General features: G+C 49.1%; 1 protein-coding gene and 1 long non-coding RNA gene across 3 annotated transcripts in view; one reads left to right on the top strand and one right to left on the bottom strand.

The window, feature by feature from the left end:
• Window positions 1-8,087: 8,087 nt before the first annotated feature.
• Window positions 8,088-20,775, bottom strand: LOC143821565 (uncharacterized). 2 transcript variants are annotated; one of them, XR_013225841.1, is made up of 5 exons: window positions 20,577-20,775; window positions 13,151-13,518; window positions 12,315-12,416; window positions 9,465-10,544; window positions 8,088-9,296 (listed from the first exon to the last, which is right to left on the bottom strand). It is a non-coding gene; the product is annotated as an uncharacterized LOC143821565 (long non-coding RNA). The 2 variants fall into 2 exon arrangements; XR_013225840.1 differs by lacking the exons at window positions 8,088-9,296; window positions 9,465-10,544 and having other exon boundaries at window positions 10,859-12,416.
• A 315-nt stretch (window positions 20,776-21,090) lies between these two features.
• BRINP1 (BMP/retinoic acid inducible neural specific 1) overlaps window positions 21,091-27,898 on the top strand; it is a 152,139-nt gene continuing 145,331 nt past the window's right edge. The window contains exon 1 of the mRNA XM_077305687.1: window positions 21,091-21,702. The gene's annotated coding sequence lies outside the window, so the exon portion shown is untranslated. The remainder of the gene's footprint in view (window positions 21,703-27,898) is intronic.

The raw sequence follows: 27,898 nt of genomic DNA, 5'->3' as shown, positions 1-27,898 counted from the left end.
TCTGGTAGAGGGAGGCGGGTGTGAGGATGGGACACTGGAGGCAGAGATAGCACTTCTTTGCCTCCATACATTTTTTTTGCTGGTGGCCTGTAGGTTGCTCTCTGGTAGGTAGCGCTACATATATTGGTGGATCCACTTTTTGGGATTCACCAACTAGCAGTTTAAAATGGAGGATGTAGCCAGCTGTTTACTGCTCAGATGCTGCATGTTGGCAACGTCATTTGGAGGGATCGGAATATAATGACAACGAAAGGTAAGTATCTCATTATTTTTAAAGGGTGCGGAAATCAAACTAAAAGGTACTCCTGTTTTAGCTCTAATATCCCCCTCATGTTCTTCACAATCCACCAGTGAGTACAGAGGTAATCCTTGTGGCACCAGAAAGACTTTTCTCTTCTTTTCTCCCCCCTTCCACCCTAATCCTACAGTCCGACGAGGAGCCCTGCCATGAAACCTCCCCTCCTACTCTCTCGGTCACTAAGGAACTCTTGAGGTTTGGATCTTGTCCTCCTCCACCAGTGAAAGAGCTCCTTCCAACCCCAGACTCCTTCCCTGGCATCCGTAGGCCAGCTTCCCCGTGCAGGGTATTGTAGCTTGCGCCGAAGGAACGAGAAGCCGATTTATTTCCCTCCCTCGTGGAGCCAATTAAGCAGAAGTCCAATCCGTCTGCCAGGAGCCCCGGCTGGAGGAAGGGGGTGGGAGAGAGGAAGGGAGGGTGGCATTTTCCTCATGGTGGAGGAAGGGTGAAGGTCAGTGGAGACGCATCACATTGTGCTGATTAAAATGTTGACAGCCATTCATTTGGTTTTATGAAATCATCAATTGATCCACAATTGCAGCTTCCAATCAATGCTCTGAAAATAAACGGCGCAGAAAATCAGGCAGGCAGAGGAGACCCAGCTCCATGTCACGGGAAGAGCTCGGAGAAGCAATTAATTCCTCTGGAGAGGAAAGGGACAAACAGCGGCTTCTGTATGGCGGGCTGGGGAAGCTTCCAAAATGTATCCTCATCCCCCTTTCTCCTTGGATTGTGGAGCTCTGAGCAACCTGGCCTGGTTCCTAAGGCTATTGATGATGCAGGGGATTGGGTTGCCAGGCTCCAGGCAGTGGCTGGAGATCTCCCATGATTGCAGGTAAACTGCAGGCAACTGAGTTTGGTCCCCCTGGTCCCCCTGGAGAAAATGGCCCCCTGGTCCCCCTGGAGAAAATGGCCGCCTTGGAAGGGGGACTACAGGGCATTAGACCCACTAAAGTACTTCCCATCCCCATGCCGTCCTCAGGCTCCACCCTCAAATTCACCAGGTATTTCCCAACCCAACTGGGGAGCCTAGGGGTGCCAGCTCTGGGTTAGGAACTATTTGGAGACTTTGGGGGTGGAGCCAAGAATGGGCAGGATTTGGGGCAGGGAAGGACCTCAGTGGGGTCTAATGTCATGACCCCCAACTCCTCAATGGACCAGGCTTGGCATTGCAGCAAAAGTGGCTTATTGATAAAGCAAAATGGAGTGCATGATGCTTCTTGTTGAAATTGATATGTTAGACACATACAGATCAATATATTCCCCAATAGTTCTACCACCACACCCCAATGAGACACTCACACACCCCAGTTTAAAGAAAGTGGGCTTACTGCTTTCCCAGTTAAACTCAGGTGCTACTTTCAGCACATCAGGTTTCTCTATCTTCCATTGCTGTCCTGTCAACATCACCTATTAATCTACACAACAGAGCAAAAGCACGTCACAAAGTGAGTGAAAACTGATGAGCAACTGATGAGTGAAAACTGATGAGCAATCTTTTCCCAGGCCAGAGCTATGAAGCCCTCTCCCCACTGAACCCATGGCAGGATGCCATGACTGACAGGTTCAAGGTTTTGGCTTTGACCTTCAAGGCCCTACGTCTTCTGGGTCCCACCTATCTGAGGGACAGCCTGTCACCCAATGCCCCCCGCAGGGCTTTAGCTCTGCAGGCACTAATTTGTTGGTGATTCTTGTCCCGAGAGAGGCACACCTGGCCTCAACCAGGGCCAGGGCCTTTTCGGGATATAACCTCCGTCACAGGGTGTCTGTTGTGAGTACAGGAAGGGTAGAGAAATGTGGCATATAAGAAGTCTTAATAGGCAACAAACAAATCAGGTACTACAAAAACTGTGTGTGTGTCTCTGTCTTTCTGTCTCTCTTTCTCTCTCATTCCATTGTGAATTGTTCATGCCTTCATTTTCTTTTCCAGTGTTCCAGCTTCCTCCATTGCTGGAAGAACATTTCCTTTGTTTGAGACCAGTTTGACCTCTTTGTGGAATCTTTCTTTCTTGGGGGAACAGACTGGAAGAGGCAGCCTAACCTCTGATTTATTTAACAATGCAAATACTAAACTGTGGGCTGCCAAAATGCATGAGAAAGGCTAGAGTATCTCTGGCCATGCACAGAGTGAGCTACTCCACCCAGGAGCTGCCATACTCAGGCTTTACATATCTGGAATGCTGGTGCAGGGACTTGGTGGTCAGAGGACGATGCACAGACACTTTCAAGCCCTATCAACTTTCATTTGAGAAATTGAATGCAGCTTTCCTGTCTCCTCTGACAGCGCTGGTCCTCCTCCCAGTCTGTTAAGGAAGCTTAATATTCTCAGGAAGATGGATGGCTGTGCGTTCGCATATTCCCCGTAGTGTAAGCAATCCTGGAAAAGCTGAGATCATACGAACGGAGACCCAGGGAGATGCTAGGAATGCTGCCATCGGGAGTTCAAAGATCACAGCAGAGATGTTTCTTCCCAGCCACGAGGATTGGGCGGCTGTTTATCAAGTGGCCCAACCTGGCAAGATCGAACAAGTCCATCACCGGAGGCACGCTGAGTGGGCTGTCTCCTACCTCTGTTCCCACACACCTTATAGAATACGCAGAAAATAATACCCAGTGGTCAGTTAAAGGTTTTCAGGTGAGTCATCTGCCCCGTGTGCTCTTCTATAAGCTCAGCTATCTGACAAAAATCTCTCTTAAAAATCCACCATAACCAACGCAGCTTCTCAGTTTCTAAATAACATTCATAAAAAATCACCCTTATAGGCAAACTTTTTTCCATGCTAGAAACACACAAGGCTACCTTATACTGACTCAGACTCTATAGAGAGTATTGTCTGCTCTGACTGGTAGCAGCTCTCCAGGGTCTTGGTAGGAGGTCTTTCACATCACTGAGTTCCTGATCCTTTGAAGTAGAGAGGCAATTGATGGATTGACCTCGGGGCTTTCTGCATGAAAAATTGATGCTCAATCAATGTGCCATGGCTCCACCTCTGAATCCAGGATGACATGCAAAGAATTTAGTCCACTAAGGTTTGGAGTGACCCCTCCCCCACTTTTCAGATCCTGATGCCCAACCTTTTATTATAGCTGTCATTTTGAAGTCCGGTCTCTCTAAGAAAACTAGTCTAGGCTTAGCTGAAGTGAAACAGTGGTTTAAAGTGCCAGATCAAGATCGGGGAGACCCATGCTTGATTCTCTGTTTTATTTATTTGTTTATACATTTTTCTGAGGCTCAGGGCCACTTACAAAGGATTTTGAAGAGCATAGGAAATTTTAAATATGAGTTTTTTAAATTTAAAACAATAATCAAAGATTAATAATTAGACCAATTGGTTCCAGTCACCTCCTTCCGCAAGCTAAAAAGAGAGGGAAGGAGTAAAATGTTCCTATTTTAACTTTTTTTTACAAGCCGCATGAGTCTAGTATTATTACACTATTGCTAGTCTCAGATTGCTGGGGAAAAAGAAAATACAGGGGGGAAATATGCTACTGTGGTAGTTCTCTGAGAAATCTTTTTGCAAGCTATGAAAGGAAGAAGGGAAAGACCAGCAGTGGGTCCTCTGCCACTGATCCAGTAGCCCAGTAGCAAGCACCACAGCAGCTGCCAATGCTCAACTGGTGATCATGGGAGAAATGAAAAGAAAGTTTTAACCTAGCTAGTCAAGTATCCCAAAATATACAGCAAGCCTCCCAAGTGCTCTGATCACGAGATCTTTTCATTCTTGCAGCAAACTGGATTTATAGAATTGGGATCCAGCAAAAAGAAAAGCTGGGTTTTTTTACCCCCCCCCCCCCCGCTTACTACCTAAAGAAGTCTCAAAGTGGCTACCTTTCTCTCACCACAACAGACACCCTGAGAGATAGGTAGGGTTGAAAAAGCTCTGAGAGAACTGTGACTGACCCATGGTCACCCAGCCTGACTGCTTGTGATGGAGTAGGGAATCCAACCTTGTTTTCATGGTTAGAAGATGATGTTCTTAACCATGACACCAAGCAAGTGGGAAAATGCCTCTGAACTTTTTGGAAATCAACTGGGATGTCATGCTGGAGGGTTTCTCTCTCTTATCCCCCCCCCCCATCCATCTTCCCTCTTCTCCCTTCTCTTTCTCCTCTCTCCTGCCTATGAGTGTGTATAGATCTGGTGCTTGTGTGGCCATGAAAGAGTGGGATAGTGGAGGAGGGTGGTCACTCTTTTCCATTTTTCACAGTGGCTGATACTACAGTGTATCTACTAGAGCAGGGGTAGTCAAACTGCGGCCCTCTAGATGTCCATGGACTACAATTCCCAGAAGCCCCTGCCAGCATTCGCTGGCAGGGGCCTCTGGGAATTGTGGTCCATGGACATCTGGAGGGCCGCAGTTTGACTACCCCTGTACTAGAGGTTAGTGATAAGAAAAGTGAGTTTTGCAGCTCCTCTAGTCAGTTTCAAAAACAGTTTGGTCAATTTCAGGATTTTTTATTACCTTTGCCTGCCTTCCTTTGTGTTCCCTTTCATCCAAGGAACTGAACCCTCAGGATTTAAATTAAAGGTACTTAGTTGATGCTACTGCATAGCTGTGATAGGACAATTGTGTGATTTTTTTTTTAAGATCCTTTAGATGCCACCCCACACATCACAATTGACATTCCCACCCCAAATGAGAAAAACTGAAGTTTTTGGTTGGAGCTACCGAAGGAAAAAAATGGTCCATGTGGCAGGCACAGAATCCAAACTCAAGCTTTTATTGTGTCCAGTTCTGGGTGGTGCAGTTCAGAAGGATACTGATAAGTTGGATCATGTTCAGACAAGTGAAACTAGGAGGGTTGGGAGATCTGGAGATCTGGGAGTGGAGCCTGGGGGAGGGGTGGTATTTGGGGAGTCGAGTACATTCAAGGGAGTTTAGTGGCCTCCAAAGCAGCCCTTTTCTCCAGGAGGAAGAGATCCCTGTCCTCTGGTACTCAGTTGTCACTCCAGATCTCTGGGCTGTCACCCCTAATTTTTGGCAGAAGTCGGCTCGCTACTAAAGCAAGCTTTCTCAATCCAAGTTTTGTGAAATTCTGGGGTTTCTTGACAGCCATGGAAAGGTCTCTTGAAGAGGTGGGAGTTGATTATAAAATTTGTTAAACGTTTATTGGGCCATATATTTTCATATTGAACCACTCCCCTTCCACAAATGGCCAGTGATAGGCCTGGAGAGGGTGAGAAAGGGAGGGGCAACTTTTGGGGTATTTCAAAGCCTGAAGAATATTTCCGGGGTTTCTCAATGGTAAAACAAGTTGAGAAACTCTGTGCTAGAGATAAGCAGATCCCTCCATCTATTTCTTTTCCCCAAAGTTCAATTCCCACTGCGTTCCAATCCTCTCCCAATCTTACTGAAGTAACAGAAGCCCTCAAATGAATTCCTCACTTGGAGTGTTTTTCAAGTTATTTGGACCTTGTTCCTGGCTGTGTACATTACCAACATGCCAGCAGGCAGGGATAAAAGACTGCAGCCATAGATGCCGTAAGCTGAGTTATGTAAGGCATCTGAATGGAGGCTTATCTCCAAACACAATGGTCTGTGTACAAGAGCACAGTCTCTGGCTTTGGTCAAGTCCCCCCCCCAACAAGGTCAGAAGGGAATGTTTACAATTCCTATCAAGAGGGTCAGCAATGGGTCATCAGGAGACCTGCTCAGTTCTTCTCAGGAAGGTCAGGGGAAGGGCACGGGAAAATCCCTCAAGGTCTGTCCTTGCCCAAAAGGTCTCTGTCCAGCCTAGTATTGGCAAGAGCTGCAAGGGAAACTTTTGTGACACCACGCAAGAACAGCAAGGAAAGAAAGGAGCTGGTCAAGGAAGGTCAAGAAGAAAGTTGATGGAGAAGGCTGGAGGAGTCCTGTTGGAAGTATCCAGAAGAAGTCCCTGGGAGGTTTAGAGCAGTTCAGGGCTTGTCTAAGGACCAATTGCAAGCAGCGTGCAGGAGTCGCCTGGCAAAGGACAGGAAAACCTGTCTGGATTTTGAAGGGCCTGGTTGAGTTGGGGCAACAAGTCTGGACAGACTGATGAAGACAAGTTGGTTTTTAAACCCCACTTTTCTCTACCATAAGGAGTCCCAGAGTGGCTTACAATCACCTTCCCTTCCTCTCCCCACAATAGGCCCCTTGTGAGGTAGGTGGAGCTGAGAGCTGTGAGAGAACTGGGACTGACCCAAGGTCACCCAACTGGCTTCCAGACTCTGGAAGACTGACAATGAACAGTTTCTCAGGTCCCACTTTGAAAATACCACTGTATGATTTGGAACTCCAGAATCTAGGGAGAAACAAAGCAGGAATTCCATCTAAATATCAGGAAGTTCCAGACAGTTAGAGCAGTTTCTCAGTAGAACAGGCTTCCTCGGGAGGTGGTAGGTTTTCCATCTTTGGAAATTTTTAAACAGAGGCTGGATAGTCATCTGACAGAGAGGCTGATTCTGTGAAGGCTTAAGGGGATGCCTGGTGACAGTGGATGAGCGATAGAGTTGTGAGTGTCCTGCATAGTGCAGGGGGTTAGACTAGATGACCCAGAGGACCCCTTCCAACTCTGTGATTCTCTGATTCTAACTTCCTATGGGATGCTGGCTGCTACTGGCAGGCAAAAGAAGCAGAAGCTTCTCAGACCCAGGACAGCCCCTTATGAGCACAAGTAATGTGAACCAGTCATTGCAGGCATCCACCTAGATGCCGGAGGCCTCCCAAGTTGGGATCCTGCAGATCACATTCTACAAGTGCTTCCTTCGGCTGTTTTGGAGGGGTGAAACAAAAAGATCTCCCAAGCAGAAGGTGATGTCCCTGTGGATCAGGGGAGACTGATGCTATGGAACATGTTCTTCTCCATTGCCACTTGCACCAAGAGCCCCATTCCACAATTATTCTTCCCTCTCTTGGGTACCCTGAGCAATCCGACTCGGTGTTCACGGATTTGCTGCTAATAGACAGAAATCCACAGGCAGCAGCATGACCATGAGGTTTTGCGTGGCACCTTTTAGAACTCGCTAGCATGGTGCCGTGGTTGAGTGGTGGCTTCTTAATCTGGTGAGAGGGGGTTCATTCCTGGCTTCTCCACATGCAGCCAGCTAGGTGAGCACAGGGTAGTTATAATCCTGTTAGAGCTGTTCTCACAGAGCAGTTCTGTCAGAGCTCTCTCATTCCCACCTCCCTCACAGGGTGACTGTTGTGGGGAGTGGAAGGGAAGCTGATTGTAAGCCACTCTTTGACTCCTCCAGGCAGTGAAAGGTACGGTATAGAAACCAACTCTTCCTCTTCTTAATTTACCCAATGTAAATGTTAATGTTCTTTTATTTACTTTCTTTTATTACTTTAATGTTCCTTTATTTACTTTCAAGAGGTAGTCCCTTCTGAGCATGTACCTCTTCCTGAATTTTATGCATGGGACTAATTGACATGACATTCTGATGGGATCTGGTAAGATTCGTGCCTCTCTGCAACCTTAATAAAGCTTGATTGATTGACACAACACAGCAAATGACATGTTGAGATTCAGAACACTCAAAAATTGGACAGAGAGGGATAGATTCAGGATGGGCAGGATTTGAACCCAAGACAAAGTCTATCTTTCCTTTCAGAGCTCCGAGCTTCTTTCCCCAAGCCTCATCGGGATTCCTGTTTCTATACACACAGACTTACTTTCCTTTTAAAATTAGTATAATATTTCTTTTTATCCTCCCGTTCCATTCAGAGGAGATAAAGATGAATAGAGATCATTCGGTGTGCAGGCTCCTACCTCTGCAGCCGCCTGTTGAAATGAATATCCGGTGTGAGAATAGACCATTCTCTCCCCCCCCCCCTTCCAAAAGCCTAAATGCACGACAATCAGGTTTCACCAGCGCTACAGACACCTCTCCTGGCAGTCGAGAAAGGAATTAAGCCTCCTCGAGGAAGACAGAGGCTCATTAAAAGGAGTTATAACAAATCGGTTATCAGACATTTAAAGAATAACCCTTTTCAAATAAACCTGTTAAATAAATCCACAGTAAAGATAATTGGGTCAGCGTTATAGCAACACAATGCGAGCCCATCCATCCACAAAGCTTTAATGGTGGCATAAGCCTGTTAAAGGCAGAACGGTAAGTAGACGTAATAAGGCAGGTCTTTAAAAGGAGAGATGGCCCCTGCCAAGCCTAGCCAAGCTGTTGTAGTTTTTTGCAGGGGTAAAGAGGGAGGCAACCGTCTCAGGTTTCCCTGAATGGAATGCAACCTCACCTGGCATTGACTGTGGTGCTAAAATCCATCTGAGCAAAAGAAGAGTTCTGCTAGATCAAGTCAAGGATGCCTTGAGTACAACATCCTGAGTTGGATCCCACCAGCTTTTCTGTCACTGAAAAGGGGAGAAGGGGGTCCCCCGTGATGATAAAAAAGGCAATTCTGAGGATCATAATAGCCAAAACCATATGGGATGGCTAGAATGGAGGACTATTAGCTATGGTTCACTAAGAAAACTAGCTGCATCCAACCTTCTGTTTCCTCTAATTGTTCAGTAGATGCCAACTAGGGTTGCCAGCACTGCCTCAACAAATGCTGGGAGATTCTGAGGGCAGTTCCTGGAGAGGGTGGAGACTTAGGGGACATTCTAGGATTTCCCCCTCATCTCCATGTTACATACCATAGAGACATAGGGGAAAGTCCTAGAATGTCACTATGGATGCCCTTTTTGAGCCTCCCCCCCCCACTTCTCAGTTTCAGGATGGAGGCTGTGTGGAGCTAAAGGGATAGTTTGCCTGCTGCAGGTGCAAAAAATTAGTACTGGTAGAAAACAGTACACATAGCATTGACAGAGTTCTGCTTCTGTATATTATCATAACTGCTATTTGGAGATGCACAGCTAGGGTATATGACAATTCCATATTTAAAAATAGTGACTAATAGCCATTGTTGTGGCCTATCTTCAGTCAATTTGTGCGGTCCCTTTAAAATCACATAAACCATGGATCATTGCCAAATTGTGTGGCGATGGACTCTTCTCTGGTCCCTTCACTTCCTGGACCCTAGCAGAAAGCGAGAAATAAGTGGTAAATCAGAGGCCCACTGGAGGTGTCCAAACAAAGCCATTTTTACACCCCCAACCATCATGGAATGGTTCATTTAAAAAACAAAGAACTAGGTAAACTATAGAGCATGGCTGCTATCAGAAAACAGCATGGCAAGACACTCACCAAGGCTCATTGATCATCAGAAGGCCCACCTCCAGTGGGAGATATACTGGTCATATGCATCAAGCATAAAACATGTACAATGTTCCCAGAAGATCTCAGGGCCTGGAGAAAGCTGGCTCAGTTCTTCAGGGCCTGCAAGATGGAGCTCTTCTGCCAGACGTTTGGTGGAGGCCAGGATACAGACCTAAATGGCACCTTGGGCCCCTCCTCTAAACCAAGCCACTCCTCTGCTGGTTACATGTTAACATCAACATATATCTGTTGACAATTCTCTAGATTAAGCTGTTATTTGGGTTGTTTTACATTTTATCATACAGGTTTAATGTTTGCATATTGTGTAAATTGCTGTGAGCCGCCGCAGGCTGGCGATGCTGGGAGTGGTGGGATAAACATCAAAAGAATGAATGAATACTTAAATGTAATAAACCGAATAATAATTATACTTGTGCTGTCAAGGGACATCTGACTCATGGCCACCACTCATGGGATTTTCGAGGCAGAAGAGGAACAGAAGTGGGTTGCCATTGTCTGTCCCTGCATGACAACCGTGGTCTTCCTTGGTGGTCTCCTGTCCAAGCCTTGACCAGGGTTAACACTGCTTAGCTCAGAGCTGAGGCCAACCTGAGCTGTTCAGGCTCCTAAGTCCACAGCAGTTTATGTGGGTATTGTGCTCTGTACCAAATCCCCAAGATACTGAACAGAATAATGGTTAGTTTTCATTGCATTGATTCCCGCTTTGAAAATAAGAGCTGGTAATTGAAAACTCCCAACATCTGGGTGAAAATTCAGGTGAAGGGAATTTTGGAAGCTTCTCTGAGTTTGAGTTCTGGCATATTTCATTGTTCCGACTGCCTTTGGAAGTAATTTAATTTTGTCGCAATAAAACTCAAAGCAATTAAAGGGAGAAAGAGGATGCCAGTTAAGACATGCATAAAATTAATTGTTAAAAGCCCAATTAACAACAACCAAAATTGTTTTTTTCGCTGGAGTCCAAAAGTGAACCATGACAGCATCAGGCACAAAGGGGTAGAGCAAGGGGGGGGCAGGTCTCCAACTGGTTACGAGCACCTCGTGCAGCCCCTAAAAAGAAAAGTTAACAACAATATTAGTTGTAGGGTTTTTAACAAGTTCTACATTGTAGGGTTTTTTCTCTGTATTGGTCCATAGCATCATTTCTGGTGTTCTTCCTGGTCCATGGCCTGTTCTCTAGGTCGGGGTGGTCAACCTGCGGTCCTCCAGATATTCATGGACTACAACTCCCATGAGCCCCTGCCAGCTTTTGCTGGCAGGGGCTCATGGGAATTGTAGTCCATGAACATCTGGAGGACCGCAGGTTGACTACGCCTGCTCTAGGTCATTACAAATTCTGGTAACATTCTGGAGAGTAGCTTTTTTTGAGGGGGGGAATGTTACTCAGATGCAGCTCTCATAAGAGAAAAGTAGGTATTACCCCCCCCCACCTAGATATTTTTGCTGATGAGTCCCCACTTCAGGAATGGTTCTGAACACAACCATATTGAGATTATTTGTGTGCAATGTTTTATTGATATGCTACCATACGTTGGCAACATTTCCCCCACCAAAAAAATTCCATCGGCATTCTGCAATCATACTGAGATTGCTTTTTTGCAATGTTTTACATCATGGCTTGTTTTTTCAAGCTGTACATTGGTAAGTAAAGGGGGGGGGAGGCAGAATGAGCTGAAGAAATGGAATGCGCTCCAAACTTCATATGTGCACCCTCTTCTTAAAAAAAAAAGAACCCTAAAACTAAAATGGAGGCTTTAAAGTGCATGAATCCCAATGGGGAAACAAGGTGAGACTATTCAAACCTCCCACATCTGGAGGGAAAATTCAGATGCCAAGATTTTCAGTTGGGTAGCCATGTTGATCTGAAGCAATTGAACAAAGCGTGAGTCAAGAAGCACCTTCAAGACCGACGAAGTTTAATTCGGGGTCTAATCTTTTGTGTGCATTCACACCTTCTAATCCTGAAGAAGTAGGCATGCATGCAAAAGCTTATAGTTTAGACCCAGATAGCTGAAGAAATGTTCCTGCACATGAAAGCTTATACCCGGAATTAAACTGTGTTGGTCTTAAAGGTGCCACTTTGTGCTAAGTTTTTCACCAACATCCTTCAATTTGAACTTTGGTAGATGCGATTTAAGAGCCTCTTGTGGTGCAAAGAGCCTCTTGTGGCGCAGAGTGATAAGGCAGCAGATATACAGTCTGAAGCTCTGCCCATGAGGCTGGGAGTTTGATCCCAGCAGCCGGCTCAAGGCTGACTCAGCCTTCCATCCTTCGGAGGTCAGTAAAATGAGTATCGAGCTTGCTGGGGGGTAAAACGTTAATGACTAGGGAAGGGAATGGCGAACCACCCCATATTGAGTCTGCCATGAAAACGCTAGAGGGCGTCACCCCAAGAGTCAGACATGACCCGGTGCTTGCACAGGGGATACCTTTACCTTTACCTTTACCTTTAGATGTGATTTGGGGGCGGGGGGAGCAGACTGAATGCTGCCAATAAGAAACCGGCTGTATAAAGAAATTGTGCTAGTTGCAAGCAGAGAAGCAAAATTATCCTGCTGGATCTATTAGGTCATGATTGCCACAATTGTGGACATTTGGAGTCAGACTGGCTTGCCTCAAATGACGGCAAGTTGAATTGGGCTCCCTGAAGGGCTAAAAACCCACACTTGGGGGAGGGGGAGGGAGAGCTACCTTTCAAGAGAAGATGTTTTCCCTTCATAATCGCCGATCAAATGCATAGCAACGAGGAGGAGACTTCAATTGCAGGCTGAGTGCTGTTTACGAAACCAGCCATCGAGAACAATTTTCTGATAAACCCACCTAAATGTCCGCAGCCGGCTGCTGCACGTGAGCAGGCAGCCCCATTTCCAGCCACGCTGCTGGGTTAGCTCCCCGTCTGCAGCCACCACTGTCTTCTTGCGACTGCAAAAAAAATAGGAAACAAAGAGCTTGGCCCGGACTGGACGTGTGACTGGAAAGCTCAGCGGCTGAGCACATGCCTGGCACGTGGATTGACTGATTTTTGTGCAGGAGTATATAAGGAGATAAAATCCATAGGCACAGTGGTCATGCAGACCAACTGGACAAGCCCTCTAAGTACGAATATCTACGTTTTCCATCCATGCCATCGTAACTGGGGAAAGTACAAGGAGCTCCATCCCATCTCTGTGGAAAGCACCACACTCACATCCCAGTGAGAGAGGAGAAATAGTTTGGCACAGGGGTATCAAACTGCGGCCCTCCCGATGTCCATGGGCTACAATTCCCATGAGCCCCTGCCAGCATCTGGAGGGCTGCAGTTTGACTACCCCTGCATTAAAGGCTGAGGTCCTACCGAAGGGCCATGCCTTGGCCACAAATCCCATCTGCAGCCCGGAGCAAGCCTCCTTGCAGAGCCCCGTGTGCAGGAAAACCAACAAGTTGTGCAAGAGATGAAGCACACACCAAAATAGCAACGTGGCATTAGGAAAGGGACCATTCATTCCACTTTCAGCCTGCAATAAAACACGAGAGCAGCGAAGCTCTGATAAAAGGAAAGTGGGGGGGGGGAGGCGTCCTGTGTTCTGCAGGATGAAAGGGTCTGTAGGGAAGCCAGGCCTCCTTCCTTGCATAGCAGACTCCGAAAATCCCATCGAGTTGCTGATTTCTTTACTCACCAAAGGAGTAAGGTAAAGGTGAGTTGAAGGAGGCTCAACAAGCCCGGATCGCCTCTGGTGAAACGAGACACGGTTGTGATCAAAGCCACTGCCACGTAACAAGAATGGCTTCCTGGTTATAGATTTGACGATGGCTGTAGCTTTTCCTCCCCGCCGCAGTTGTAAGCGACTCTAAGCAGAGTAGACAATCTTTCAAATGAATAATGGCATAATTGTTATTATTTGCACTTAGGGATCCCTCTTTCTCCATTCTGTTGTGTTTTTGTCAACCGGTTTCAGCTGTCAGCTTCGCCCGACTGGGAGGCGCGTCTTGCATCGTGCGTGGCTGTCTCGCCGTCTTTAGATGCAGTTTGTGTCCTGGATGCAGACTGGATGCATAGGATGCATAAGGATGCTATTCCCCAATGCACAAATCATGTTGAAGAGTCTTTAAATTGTATGGGAAAGAGAGCGCATAAAGCAAAAAGGGGAGGGTGCCCAAAATAAGGAATTGGTAGTCGGGAGGGTGAACTTGAAACATTTCCGTAGCTATTCAGTAGGGCAGGGGTGGCCAAATGGTGGCTCTCCAGATAACCATCGACTGCAGTTACCATTAGCCACTGCCACCAAGCATGCCAGCAGGGCCTCATGGTAATTGTAGTCCATGGACACCTGGAGAGCCACAATTAGGCCATTCCTGCAGTAGGGTGGATTGTGGTTATGACTTGGACCGGTGCATGGAAGATTGTGGATCAAGCCCCTGCTCTCCCATGAATCTTGCTGGGTGAACTTGGGCTAAACACTCTAGTGCAGGGGTAGTCAAACTGCGGCCCTCCAGATGTCCATGGACTACAATTCCCAGGAGCCCCTGCCAGCATTCGCTGGCAGGGGCTCCTGGGAATTGTAGTCCATGGACATCTGGAGGGCCGCAGTTTGACTACCCCTGCACTAGTGCTTGTAGGCCAGTGGTTCTCAGCCTTCCTAATGCTGCGACCCTTTAATATACTTCCCTGTGTTGTGGTGACCCCCAATCATAAAATTATGCAAGTGTTCTTTCACAGAAATTAAACTCAAACTGACCAATGTTGTAAATATCCGCTGTTCATGATTGTATATAAATTGTTTTTGTTTTTTTCCAGGGTTTCTCAGTTCCGGTCTGCCTCTTGTCCCACCATGCCAATCTCACTCTTTTCTGCTGCTCCAGAGAGACGGATGTTCTATCTTGATCTACCCTGCAAGGCTGTTGTGTGAATGGTGCCCCCCCCCGGGTAAGCTGCTTGCCCTGCTGCAACCCCTGTGAAAGGGTCATTCAACCCCCCAAAGGGGTCCTGACCCCCAGGTTGAGAACCACTGTTTTCGGCTAACCTACCTCATTGTGAGATTAATATGAAGAAGAGAGAATCCCATACAAGATTGATGGATATATTGCCTGTATAGATGATGAAGAAGAAGAGTTGGTTCTGATATGCTGCTTTTCCCTACCCAATAGAGGCTCAAAGCAGCTTACAGTCGCCTTCCCATTCCTCTCCCCACAACAGACACCCTGTGGGGTGGGTGAGGCTGAGAGAGCCCTGATATCACTGCCCGGTCAAAACAGTTTTATCAGTGCCCTAGCGAGCCCAAGGTCACCCAGCTGGTTGCATGTGGGGGAGGGCAGAATTGAATCCGGCATGCCAGATTAGAAGTCCGCACTCCTAACCACTACAACAAACTGGCTCTCTTGATGAAAAGTTCTATTTAGTTACCACGGTGAATTAACATTTCCAGGTCTCTTCTGGATGCACTGATCCCTTTAGCTGCGTTTAGGATCACCCCGTCATAGTGAATGCTTAACAATCAATGTACAGAAGTAGGCGGTTGGGGGGGGGGAGGGGGAGCACATATTGGCCTTGGGAGCCTTTTCTCTCGCCTGCGTTGTCTATGAATGAGGCACACTGTTCCACACTGTCTGAATTGTGAATTCATGCCTTCCGATGCTCTCGTCAACTGACTCACCATTGAGAATGTGCCAGCTTGCGCAGGAGCAATGAGACTTGCGCTCAGGTCGGAATGGAAAATGTCCCCTGGTAGCCGGACTCCCGCAGCAGTTTTCAAATGCAGATGTCACTTTTGCACGCCAGGGTTGAACACAGAGACCAGAGGTACTTGACTCTGCAAGAAGTTGACAGGAGGACCTGTGATTGCCTGGTCAATGATGCCACCACAATCCATGGGGGATCAATAAATGACAGCACCACACAACCCATGCAGGTCGCTATTAGAAAGAGTTCTCTGGTCTAGGCCCGTTACAAGCAAGCGGATTTTACTGGCACAGGCCTACATAGGCCTGCATGCACTGCATGCATTCAATGGAAGCACTCAATGGAAGTTGGGTATTTCTACACAGCACGCACTCCATGGAAGTTGGGTATTTCTACACAGCTGCTTAAGGACCCACAACATCTCAAACACAAGTGCCATGGCACCATACAGTACCTCGAAGGCCCCTCAATGACATTACATGGGGGGTTTCAAAATGGTGGCTGGGAGAGCCCTTCCACCCCACGCCTGCCATTTCTGGCTCCAAGTGAAGAGGAAAGAAAAAGGTTTCATTTAGGCAGGTTGAATTGCTGCCTCCCAAAGCAGCCAATGATGGGCCTGGGGCGGGGGTAGGAGAGGGAGGGGGTCCAGTTATTTAAACCAAATTGGAGTAGCGGTTAAGAGAGGCAGCTTCTAATCTGGCAAGCCGGGTTTGATTCCCTGCTCCTCTGCATGCAGCCAGTTGGGTGACCTTGGGCTCGCCACACCGCTGATAGTGCTGTTCTGACTGAGTAGTCCTGTCAGAGCTCTCTCAGCCCCACCTACCAACAGGGTGTCTGTTGTGGGGTGAGGAAGGGAAGGCAATTGTAGGCTACCTTGAGACTCCTTCAGGCATTGAAAAGTGAGGTAGCCAAATTTGCTAGCCAAATCTCCTCTCACTTCAGGGAGGTGTGACCAGGTGACATCACATCCTGCTATCTCAAACCCCGAAAAATAATTTGGTGGTACCTCTATGGTCAAAAGGTTGAAAAAGCTAGGATAAGCTGTTTTAAGTCAAAACTCACTTATGAGGCCTAACCTTCTTAGCATCTCGTTTCTAACAAGAGCCTGCCAGATGTGTTTGGGAAACCAGGCAAGTGCACATGAGGGCAATATACCCTCCCCTCTTGCCTACACCTCTCCTGTGAGTATTGACCAGTATTGTTACTGTGGCTTTCAAGTTGCAGCAGAATTGTGTAGACCTTGTGGGGTTTTCAATGCCAGAGATGTTCAGAGGTGGTTTCTTGTTGGCCTTTCCATGGCCCATTATGCACGGCCGCAGAAACAGCGATTTCGGGTCACATGGAAAACGCGGAGGGGGAAGATGCGAAGCAAACCAGTTATGCACGGGATGGGACAGAACGCGGCAAAACCCAGAGTAACCGATTATGCATGCAGCGACCCCAGCATCGCTTCTGGTTGCACCCCGGTCACCCGGAAGCTGCGCTTTCTTCCACGTTTCGCTAATGTGATTTTTTCGGAGGTATGCACCGAATCTGCAGCCAGTTGCAGCCGGCTCCATGCATTATCGGTGATTTTAGCCACCGCCATTCCACCCCGAATGTGCGCTATCCCCCCATGCATAATGGGCCCATGTCATGACTCTAGTGTTTCTTGCAGGTCGCCCATCCAAATACTTCTGATGCCTGACCCTGCTTAGCTTCCAAGATCTGTTGAGATCGAGCTAGCCTGGATTGTATATTACCTCTGAAAATGGGGTTCTATGTTGAACAGCCATTGATAGAATTCTTGAATTGGTGATGGTTCTTGCAAAGCCATCAAAGATGATGATCACTAGAGATCTTGTGGTAGCTAATGCTGTAAGTTGTTTATACCTTGTGCGAAGAGGAATTTCCTTTGGTCCATTTTCAGTTAGAAGAACAAGGAGAGTGATACCCTGCTTTACACAACCCGAAGGAGCCTCTAAGCGGCATACAATCTCTCTCCCTTCCTCTCCCCACAACACACTCCCTGTGATATAGGTGGGCCTGAGAGAGCTGTGACAGAAATGCTCTGTGAGAACAGCTCTATCAGGACTGTGACTGGCCCAAGATCACCCAGCTGGCTGCATGTGAAGGAGCGGGGAATCAAACCTGGCTCTACAGGTTAAGGGCTGCCACTCTTAACCACTACACCAAGCTGGCTTTCATAGGAAAGGACAGTGTTCCCTATAAACTGCTTGGAGCCACAAGGGAGGGTGGTATATAAATTCAAAACCAAATTAATAAATAAATTAAAAATAAAATAAAGACATTTAAAGCAACATCTGTGTTTTAAAACCATGATAGGAGTTTTGTTTTGAAAGGCCTTCTGACATTAAAAGAAAGTCCAAAGATATACCCATAATGAAGGGTCAGATGTAAGTCATGAGGGTGAGAGTTCCAAAGGTCAAGGACAGACAACAAGGCTTGTGCATGTGACAGCAGTTAAAATGATCTACACAGCAAAATGGAAGTATGACATTTGCCCAAGTATAAAAGAATGGGATAATATACTGGCTGAGCATGCAGTAATGGTGAAATTAATTTCATGTTTGAAAATAGATCACATTGATGGCTTGATGAGAAATGGAAAGTTTATTATGAAATCAGCAGATAAATTCAGTAATTTAAAACTAACTAGTATATAATATATAAATATATAATCAATGTAGCATTTGTTAAAGAAGAATGAGTATAACCTGAATATAAACATCTAACGAAACTGAAATTGAATAATATCTTTAATTCACATTCTTTTAAAAATATACCTAATGGATCCTTATTTTAATACATTCTGCTATATTATCATCAGTTAAAGTAAATATTTGATGACGTGCATGATATAGGCTATATAGAAATGATGAAAATAATATAGTTCCCAAACAGGTTATAACAAATGAGGTGAGGATTATTATAAAGATTACAGTGATGAGGATGCAAGGGAGATCCTTCCCTCACAGTCTTATTTGTTTGATATATTATGTCGGGTAAAGCAAATTTTTAAGATTTAGGTGTATAACCCCTTTTTTCTCTTTTTTTTCTTTTTTTTGCATCCTTACTATATTTCTATGACAACTTGATTTTCCTTTTAAACCCCAAACTGGATGGCTCAGGCAAGCCCAATCCTGTTAGATATCAGAAGCCAAGCAGAGACAACCCTGGGTAGTGATTGGCTGGGAGAACACAAAGTTTTGGATGGTAGTTCCCCCAAGGAATACTAAGGGTTATGTTGCAGAGGCAGACAATGGCAACCCACCTACGAATTACCTTTACCTGGCTGTCTGACAATCCTTGGATCTTCTGGCTATACTACACATATTAAAGGTAAAGGTAAAGGTATCCCCTGTGCAAGCACCGGGTCATGTCTGACCCTTGAGGTGATGCCCTCTAGCGTTTTCATGGCAGACTCAATATGGGGTGGTTTGCCAGTGCCTTCCCCAGTCATTACCATTGGAAGGATGGAAGGCTGAGTCAACCTTGAGCTGGCTGCTGGGATTGAACTCCCAGCCTCATGGGCAGAGCCTCAGACTGCATGTCTGCTGCCTTACCACTCTGCACTACAAGAGGTTCTTCTACACACATTAGGCAATAAATAATTATCTTTTTAAAATAGCATGTATTTACAAAAAAGGCTTTTGTGTGGATCTCCATCAAACATGCCTCCGTCACAATCATGTAATAAAATGGGGCCTCCTTAGACAACCTCAAAGTGTAGAGAGAGAGATATGGGTGGGGGAGGTTTTTGGGTACATCAGACCTTAATCGTTGTGTACCAATAAATCAGGACCATCCATTCTTTGTATAACTTATTCTGTGTATCACCGTATAACTGGCACGGAGAAACGAAACACTCTGTGAACACAAGACAACTAAATCTGAAAAACTGACAGGAGGAAAGCACAAAACCCGGGTGAGTGATAAAAATACAAACAAATCTGTAATGAACTGTAGTAGGGGGCCTGCGCTCATATCTAGCTGGGCTGGAGATGTGTATATGTTGGTGAGGAAAAAAAAAACAAAGCCCAATTTATCTGTTGCACAATACCAGTCTGCTGACACCAGTGGCCAGACTCCCAGTCCAGAGCTGTGTTGTGATCCAGAGTGACGCACTGGCCTTTCTCCTGTGATTCTGGGAACTGTGCTGTTGTTTTGCTTGGACTTTCTTCAGGTAACAGCGAGCCGCCATCTCTACAAAACTGCAACAGCTCCGCTTAGTCCAAAAGAAAGGTCTGGACTGAACCGGCGGCTGTAGCAACTGCAGCCGCTAAAAGCCGGGGACAAAAAGAGAATGAGAGACTCACTCAAGCAGGGAGGCGAATCTCTGCTCTTGGGAAGAAGACAAAGGTGACTGGAGGGAGAGGGAGAGAGATCCATTGAGAAAGGTTTCTGAATTGGAGGACAGGCCAGGCAGCAAGGCAGGAGGTGATGGAGAATGGACGAGCCCTCGATTTGTCCTGGACTTTCCCTCCTGTTAGGAAAGGTGGCCCAAGATTTGCTCTCAGGACAGCCTCACGGAGCTGTCCATGGTGCTAAAAGATCTCTCGTGTGGATCCAGCGTTCGTGCTCCCCAATGTTTTGGTGGATCCCTGGTAGGATTCTGAGGAGCACATTTTCTTGAGGCTAGAGCAGGGGTAGTCAACCTGTGGTCCTCCAGATGTTCGTGGACAGCGTTTGCTGGCAGGGGCTCATGGGAATTGTAGTCCATGAACATCTGGAGGACCGCAGGTTGACTACCCCTGGCCTAGAGCACAGCTAAAAGCTACAGAAGGCCTATTGATCTCTAAAGAGACATCCTCCAGGTCAAAGCCTTGAGGCAAGTACAGCAGGGAATGCACTAGGAAGTTCTTTCTCCTCTCCCAAAGTAAGAGAAAAAGATAAGAGCCTTCAGCTCTTGTTCTCACTTGCCCAGACTTAGCATTTCTTTTTGGGCCACCACTTTCAGGTTAGGTCAGAGTTGACACAGCCATCCAAAGGATATCTTCTCCCTCTTGGCCATTTCCCCACGGGACCAAAGGGCCTTTAAGCACATCTCCCCCCCCCCTCGCCAAAAAAAAATCCCTAGACCTTTAAGGAATGTAGTGAAAGAGATCCAGATAGATAGAAAGACATGCCGCCAGAAAGACAGGATGGGGGAGACCATCCCAGAGAAAGAGGGTGGTAGTGGGAGGGGTGGGGGAGTAGGCAATTTGGGTGGATGACTAAAGGAACAAGCAAGCAGGAGAACCGGCTGGACGATCCGACCGAGGAGCCAGAAACTGCTTGGGGTGCGTGGGAGAAATGGTGATCGTGGGAGGGGAGACGAACTTAGGGAAGAGAGAGAGGGAGAGGGAGAGGGAGAGGGAGACTAGCGGGATGGAGTCACACACACGCAGGGACGCCCCCCCCCCCGCCGCGCCCCCGAAACACACCTGATAGGTTAACTGATACAGCATTGCAAGTGTAGAGCGAGTCATTGACAGACCATAGATGGAGAGATGGATGGACGGCTGAAGAATAGGAAGATATGCAAGGATGGCATATAAATATTGCATGGACGGATAGGGTTTCTTGACTCTGTGGCATCAGGGTCCACTACGGGCAGCGCTTAACAGCAAATCCCCCACCCCACCCCACCCCACCCCACCCCACCCCACCCCACCCTTCCGGCAATCTCTCCCTTCTTCCCAGCTCTCTGCTCTTCACACTCCCAGCCGTCCACCTTCCCCTGCCTCCTTCCCGGTCTGCCCCATCCTCTCCAGCCCGAGCCTCCTCTCCTGGCCTCTTCCCCCCCCCCCCCCAGCCTCTTTAGGATTCCTCCGCCCCCCCCACCTTCTTTCGCTCCAGGGCCCCGCCCCCGGCCCCGCCCCTCTCCATTCCTTCCCTGCTGCCGCTCTGGAGCCCCGCCCCCCGGCGGAGAAGCCCCGCCCCCCGGCGGCTCTGGCGCTCTCCTCCAGCCTTTGCTCATAGCGCTCGCTCGCTCGCCTCCGCCCCCCCCTCCCTCCTCTCCGCACCTTCCCTGTTCTCCCGGCTGGCTCCGGCGCCTGCTTCGCTCTCCCCCCTCGATGGCTGCTGCGAACTGATTCATCGGAGGGAAAGCGGGGCGGAGAGGGGGGCGACTCCGACCGGGAGCGCGGGCGGGCGGGTGCGTGCGTGCGCGGGGGCCGGCGAAAAGACAGCCTCGGAGTGCAGAGGACGGGAGAAGGAGAGCGGCTGGAGCAGCGGGAGCCGGTGAGGAGCGCGAAGGAAGGCACGGCGGCGCCGGACTCGTTGGATCTCTCTCTGGTTCCCCCCCACCCACTCCACACTCCCCTCCGCCCTCTTCTTCCTCCCTCCGGCGTGCCTCTCTGCCTTTCATGCCTGCGATCCGGAGCGAGGGCGAGGAGTCTCCGTCTGAGCATGAAAAGGACTGCTAGAGCCCCACTCTGCCCACGCCTGCAGCATCAGCGACGCGCCCACTATGCGCTCGGCGCCCAGAGGGTCTCGCACAAGTTCCGACCGTGCCGAATGAGAAGCCCCGGCCGCCGCAGCTCCCGCACGGACGAGCATTAACTGCCGGTAAGGGGGAAGGCGCCGCCGCCGCCAGCCTGTCCTCTTGCGCCTACCGGGAGCCAGACACTCTGTCTATCCGTCCACTGTATCCATCCACTCCATAATTGTCCATGCACTGTATCCGTCCACTCATCTATCTATCTATCTATCTATCTATCTATCTATCTATCTATCTATCTATCTATCTATCTATCTATCTATCTATCTATCTATCTATCTATCTATCTATCTATCTATCTATCTATCTATCTATCTATCTATCTAGATCCATTTTCCCATCTATCCATCTTTCTCCAGCCTTTGAGCCCCAACCCCTTCCCTCAATTCATGTTCCCCACCCCGGCAACTCCCTGACCCCTTCCCATCCCCCCCCCTACATCACACCAGAAAAAAACCACGGTGGGGTTCTACAGCCCATCCCCCTTTTTCCTTTGCGGTGTCTCCCCCCCCCCCCGCAACCCCCTTTGCGAAATGCCTGGCGAAGTCGTGTGCATGCGTGTGCCTGTGTACGCACGGGTACAACCCATGCGCTTGTGTGTACCTAGGTGGTTGCGACGGGGACGAGGTGGGAACGAGATGCCCCCTCCCCACCCCCCTCCCCCCCTCCCCGCACCAGGAGACGTGTCGGTTTTGTTTTCCTCTTACCTGTTCTTAGGCGGGAGCTGTCAGGATGCCCCGGGTGGCTGGAATAATGTTTTTTGTCTTTCCCAAGAGGCGGGTTGGTTGGGGGGTGGGGGTGTCGGATTTTAAAAGAAGCGCTTGTGAAATAACGGGGAGAGACTGGAGTGTGTTGGGGGGGGGAGAGACGTGTTTCAGGCATTGCAGTCACGTCTCTTGCTCCCGGCTGGAGGGCTGCAGAGCCCCTTCCTCTCCCTTGCTCGCCCCCCCCTCTTCGGGGGTTCTGTGTAAGCCAGGCTATATTGATCAAGACAGCATCTAATAGAGTCCAAGAAAGGGGGGAGGGGGGTCAGTCCCCAAGGAGATGGCGTCCTTTTTGCTTAATACAGAGCCCTGTTGTGTTTGGGGAACGGAGAAGCCAGAAGGATGCCACTTAAATTTTCGGCTGTGAGGATTACAACTCCCCCTTCCCCATGGACTAACAATTGGGGGGGGGGATGTACAAGAGAGGGGAGAGGGAGGGAAGGAGGGAAGGAGAGAGAGAGAGATCAGTAGTGTGTTGGGGAGGGAGGGATGGTGCCGGGATCTGCTTGGGATAAGCTAAGCTCCTGGAAGGGGGGTCATGCCCAATTCTACAGCATTATTTGGGGAGAGCTCTGACACTGGTCCTAATTGCTGGCAGGTCCAGCCAAGATAAATAGGTGCATAGAGGCTAAGGAAAAGGGAAGTGTGGGGGGGAGTGGAGGGGGGGCAATTGACATGTGTGTTTGAACTGGGGTCGAGGTGGTCTGGGTATCATTTCCCACACGCATAAGCAAAAGGAGAGCAAAAAAGAACCCAGTGTGCACAGACAAAACACCCCCAAATCCTTCTCTCCCTCCCCTCCCAAATGTAAGGATTTGTTCTTCTGGTTGGCAGTCTGAGGCAAGCTTGGGGAGAAGGGTGGGGCTTGTCCGTGCCCCCTTCCCCATCCAGAGCAGGGGGGGGGAGGGCTGCTGCCTTCATGGGAGTTAAGCAGCTTTGGGAGAGTTACACAGAAAGGAAGTAAAACTGGAAGCGCCTGATGAGCATCCTCCTTTGCATGGCAAACACACACATGCACTCCCTCTGATGCCTTGATCTTTCTAGTCCCCGGTGGGCATACCCAGTGACTCAAGCTCTCTCTTGCTCCCAGGTAGGCACACTCCCACCCACTCGCGCTGCGGGCTGGACTCTATGCTCAGGCCCGCTCCACTGGGCACCCCCTTCTTCCCCTCTTGTGCAACACACACACACACACACAAACACCCCTGAGGGGGTCTTTCGGGACATGCCGGCAGTGTTTCCTGGGGCACCGTCAGGGGCCAGGTTTTATGTGCCGGAAGAGGCTCGCTTCCTTCTCGCCTCACGGTCTGCACATCAAAACAAGGCAGCAGAGAAAACTCTCGTCAGCTCCTCACATCTAAGGTTTTGGCTGATGTGTGCACTCATCCATGTACACACGGCTGCACACACACCCTCCCCTATAGCTTGGCATCCCGGTGCCCAGATGTGCCCTGCCATTCTCACCGAACGCTCCCCTCAGTTGTTCTCCCCCCACGCCAGCACACACACAATGTGCCACACTGGTTCTCTTCTCTGTCCTATGCTGGTGTCAGCACAAAGATGCAGATTTCCAAAGTTTGCATGTTCCTTTCCCTGCACGGTGCACAAATGTCAGGAAGACAGGTTTCTCCCTGTTCATGCAGGTGCACTCCCTCCCTCCACAATTCACTTGGGCATCTTTCCACCTCCCACCCTCCCCTCCTTACACGGCCTCATCCATCCAGGCAACAAGGGCCTCCGCCATGTATAAACATCACACACACAATTCTTTTGGGAGTGTGTGACTTGATGCCTCTCCTGATTTGGTCTCCCCGTTTTGAATGGCTTCTTCCACACAGGCGTGCTTTGCTGCTGCAGGATGCCCAAACCGGCAGCTCTTTCCCCCTGTGCCAATCAAACCAGACAAAGCCAGTGGATCATGGCCTTCCCCCTTCCACGTCCACCTAGTCCAAGCCAGCGTCCCCAGTTTGGTGTTCCTCCCGCATTGATCGGGAGCTCATCTGACGCGAAAGCTCTTTGCGACTCAGCAGAAAAATGCTCTGCGTGCATTCTCTCCCGCCCTCTTTTACTGCACTTTGCGTGTGCTTGGGACTCAGCCGCCCCTTCCTCCTCCCAGGGAAGGAAGGGGATTAGGGCGGGCTACAGCATTAAGGAAGAAGAGCAGAGTCCCGTGCTGGGCTTGGGGGAGCAGGATAAAAGTTCTGTTGGGCTTGGATTGGCTGTAGAGGAAAGAAAGGAGAGACAAGGAATCCAGTGTGTGAGAGGGAAGTGTTGGTGAATTCTGCTGTGAGTGAATATGTTTGTGTGGGTGTGTAATGGTGTGCCTTGGGAGCTCATTTGCACCTTTGTCCACAGGGTTCTGTGTGCCATAGAACAGGGCCACCTCTTGTCACATGTGTCCAAAAAGTCCAGCCAGGCTGGTTCTGCAAACAGGGAAGGGACGTGTGCTCACCTGAAAGCAAAATAATCAAGAGGCAAAATCTTAGTGTGGCTTTGCAAGAGGATCTGGACAGGAACCTGAGTGTTGTGTCTGTGTGTGTGTGTGTGTGAGAGAGAGAGAATCAAGAGGTGTCCGTTCATTCCCATGTCTCTCTGATGGGCCCAGAGGTTGCATGTTGGTGCCATGATGCACAGATGTGTTTGCATGATTGGGGGCAGGGAACGTTGTGTCATGTAGAGCAGGGGTAGTCAACCTGTGGTCCTCCAGATGTCCATGGACTACAATTTCCATGAGCCCCTGCCAGCAAACGTAGTCCATGAACATCTGGAATTGTAGTCCATGAAAATCTGGAGGACCCCAGGTTGACTACCCCTGATGTAGAGCAGCAAGTCTGGAGGCAGAGGCTAGGTGGGCGAATTGGGGAGGGGTGGGTGGGTGTTTTTGCAGGAGACCATCTGTAGGCACCTGTGTCATTTGTATGGACACCCCCACTCAATGAATTTACCCAGGGGCGATCCGAGACGTGAGCTCATTGCGAGTAGCTTGCCCGAGCATGCAGGCCGTGCTAACGTCCTTCTCTTGGACGATGCGCTAGCCCTGCAGGTGCGCTCGGGCTTGATTTCTTCTCCCTCTGTTGCCTGGGTGGTTGGATGCTCGCTGGCTTCAAGACAATATCACCCATTTAAGATGCCGAGGCCTATTTAAGAGACTGTACGTAATCCTCTTAGTTCAGGGATTTCAGGAAGCCCGATGACTGCCCAGCTGAAATCTCTCACTTGTGGGGCCGGCAACATGCACATCGCTGCTCACAGCAGAGGACAGCTTAGTACTGTCTTTGCTTAACCCGCCCTCCCCCTGCACACACACGCCTCGTTTCTTTTCCTTTCCTGTCCCTTCCCTTTGAGCGTGTAGCGTTTGGCATGCCTTCTCGGGGTCAGTCCAAGACAAGCTCTTCTAGCCGATGATCTCCGGACATGTTTGGGAAGAGCGTTAAAGGGATGAAAAGCCCAAAAGCTGGGAAACCTCAGAAGGAGGGTGCAGTGAATGGTCTGGGCCCAGGGGTCATGAGAGGTCTGCCTCTTGGAATTGGAACAAGAGGAGGAGACATGTGGGATCACTGGGAAACGTTGGGGCTGCGGAGGGGAGCCAATCGGGGCTTGACGGCAGGCCTTGAAAATGTCTCAATAAACCGGGGAGGGAAGGAGAGTGTGCCCAGGGCTGGAAGAAATTTCAAGTCACAGGAAGGCCTGCTGGGTGCAGAAATGCATGAAGCAAACATGTTGCTAATGGCCCCCCAAAAGACCAGGCGAGCACCTGACCTAAAGCGCTTTCTTTCTGGCTACGCAGCCCGACAGCCCTGCTCCGTTCTGGTGTCGCCAGTCGCTAAACAAACCATCCCAAAGAATAGTCTGTGTCTCCCAGAAGGGGGAGCTCCAACTCCATTTCTGGGGTCCGTGAAAGGATTTGCCAAGGCCGGTGGTGCTCTGAAGCAGTCTGGTTTCCCCTGGGTGGAGAACTGGTGATGTTTAATACTGGCTTGGAGAAGACTAAATAACAACCACCCAAACACACATGCACACACACAAAAAGACCCCAATCCTCACGGAAGGTGAAGGCGAAGAAGGCTGTTTGCATTGGAGGATTTGGGGTGTATATCGATGACTCCTGTGTAAAGGGGTGGTCGCCAGGCAGGGATTGTCTTCTTAAGAGCAGGGTGAGTGTTTACGGGGACAACACTTCCCTCTCTGTTCTCTCTGTAGCCCCCCCTTGGGAGGCAGCCTTGCTAAAGATTTCCAGGAAGGTTCCTGTCTGTCTGGGTTGCCAGCAGGTGAAAAATGGATTGGGGGGGGGGAATTAGGGGAAGCTGTGGCTCCGTGTTTTTGATGGGCCGATGGTGTCATTCAGTATAAGCTTCATATCTGTGTGCTTGAGAAACCCATCCTGACCTGCTCTTGTGCATTTAACAGGAGCTGGCTCTGCAGAAATGGATGGGTGACATTTTCCCAGATAACCCATGAGGGTGATCTGGACCCTGGGGACCTAGTACAATGAGGAAAGGTGGAGGGACCCTGTTTTGCCTGGAGAAGAGGAGGTGGAGAGGGGATCGGATGGCTCTCTTGGAGTATCTCAAATGTTCTGAATTTGTCTTAAAAGTTGTCACTTAGAGGAGGGCAGGGAAAGGTTTCTGCAGGCAGCGGAGGAGAGGACTCACAGTAGTGAGTTTAAACTACATGTAGAAAGGTCCGGGCTAGATTTCGGGGGGGGGGGGATTGACAGTACAAGTAGTTCAGCAGTTGAATCAGCTGCCTGAGGGGGTGGTGATCTCCCCATCACTGGCAATCTTCAAGCAGCAGCTGGACAGATACTTGTACTTAGGCTGATCCTGCAATGAGCATTGTTGGCCTGTCTGATGCCTTCCAACTCTTTGATTCTGTGATTGAAATGTACCTGGGGATCAAACCAGGCAATGGACAAAGAGGTTGGAACCCAGCTGTCTCAGACCTTGGGCAATCTTCTCCACTCCAGTACTGCATCTCTTGTGCTCCCGGGTTTCCTTTGCTGCTTCTAGTAGTCATAGTGACCGTGGAGTCCGGCTACCCGGTTGAGTTTGGCTGGGCCTGCTGGGCTCGCTCGTAAATCCAGCCTCTTTTTTGGAATGAGCATTGGTGGGAGGCTGTGTGCTCCGTAGTGCCGTGGTGGTTTCCTTTCTTTCTTGAAAGAGCTGGATCCCAATGGAGCTTTCTCTTCAACACAAGGAGACAGGAAGTGAGGGGGGATAGACCCCCCTGGAGGGTTTGTACTGAAAAGGCAATGTTTGGCAGGTTGTAACGACTTGTCATTCAGGGGTGAGAAAACCTCCGCTGGCCAAAAAACCCATCACCCCCACTGCTCTTTCCGTGCCATCGAAACGGCGCCTCACCCTTCGAAGCCCATTGACCAAAGTGCTGCTTAGGATCGTGCTGTTAAAAGGGTCCCAAGAGATCTCCTTCAGGGATCTGGTGACCGTCGGGAGAATGCAACGAGGTAGACTCCTAAAACTGTAGCACAGTGGTCCCCAAC

This window comes from Paroedura picta, chromosome 12, assembly GCF_049243985.1.
Source record: "Paroedura picta isolate Pp20150507F chromosome 12, Ppicta_v3.0, whole genome shotgun sequence".
Taxonomy (NCBI): domain Eukaryota; kingdom Metazoa; phylum Chordata; class Lepidosauria; order Squamata; family Gekkonidae; genus Paroedura; species Paroedura picta.
The sequence above is the reverse complement of the archived record's forward strand: the minus strand, read 5'-3'. Positions and strand labels throughout refer to the sequence as shown.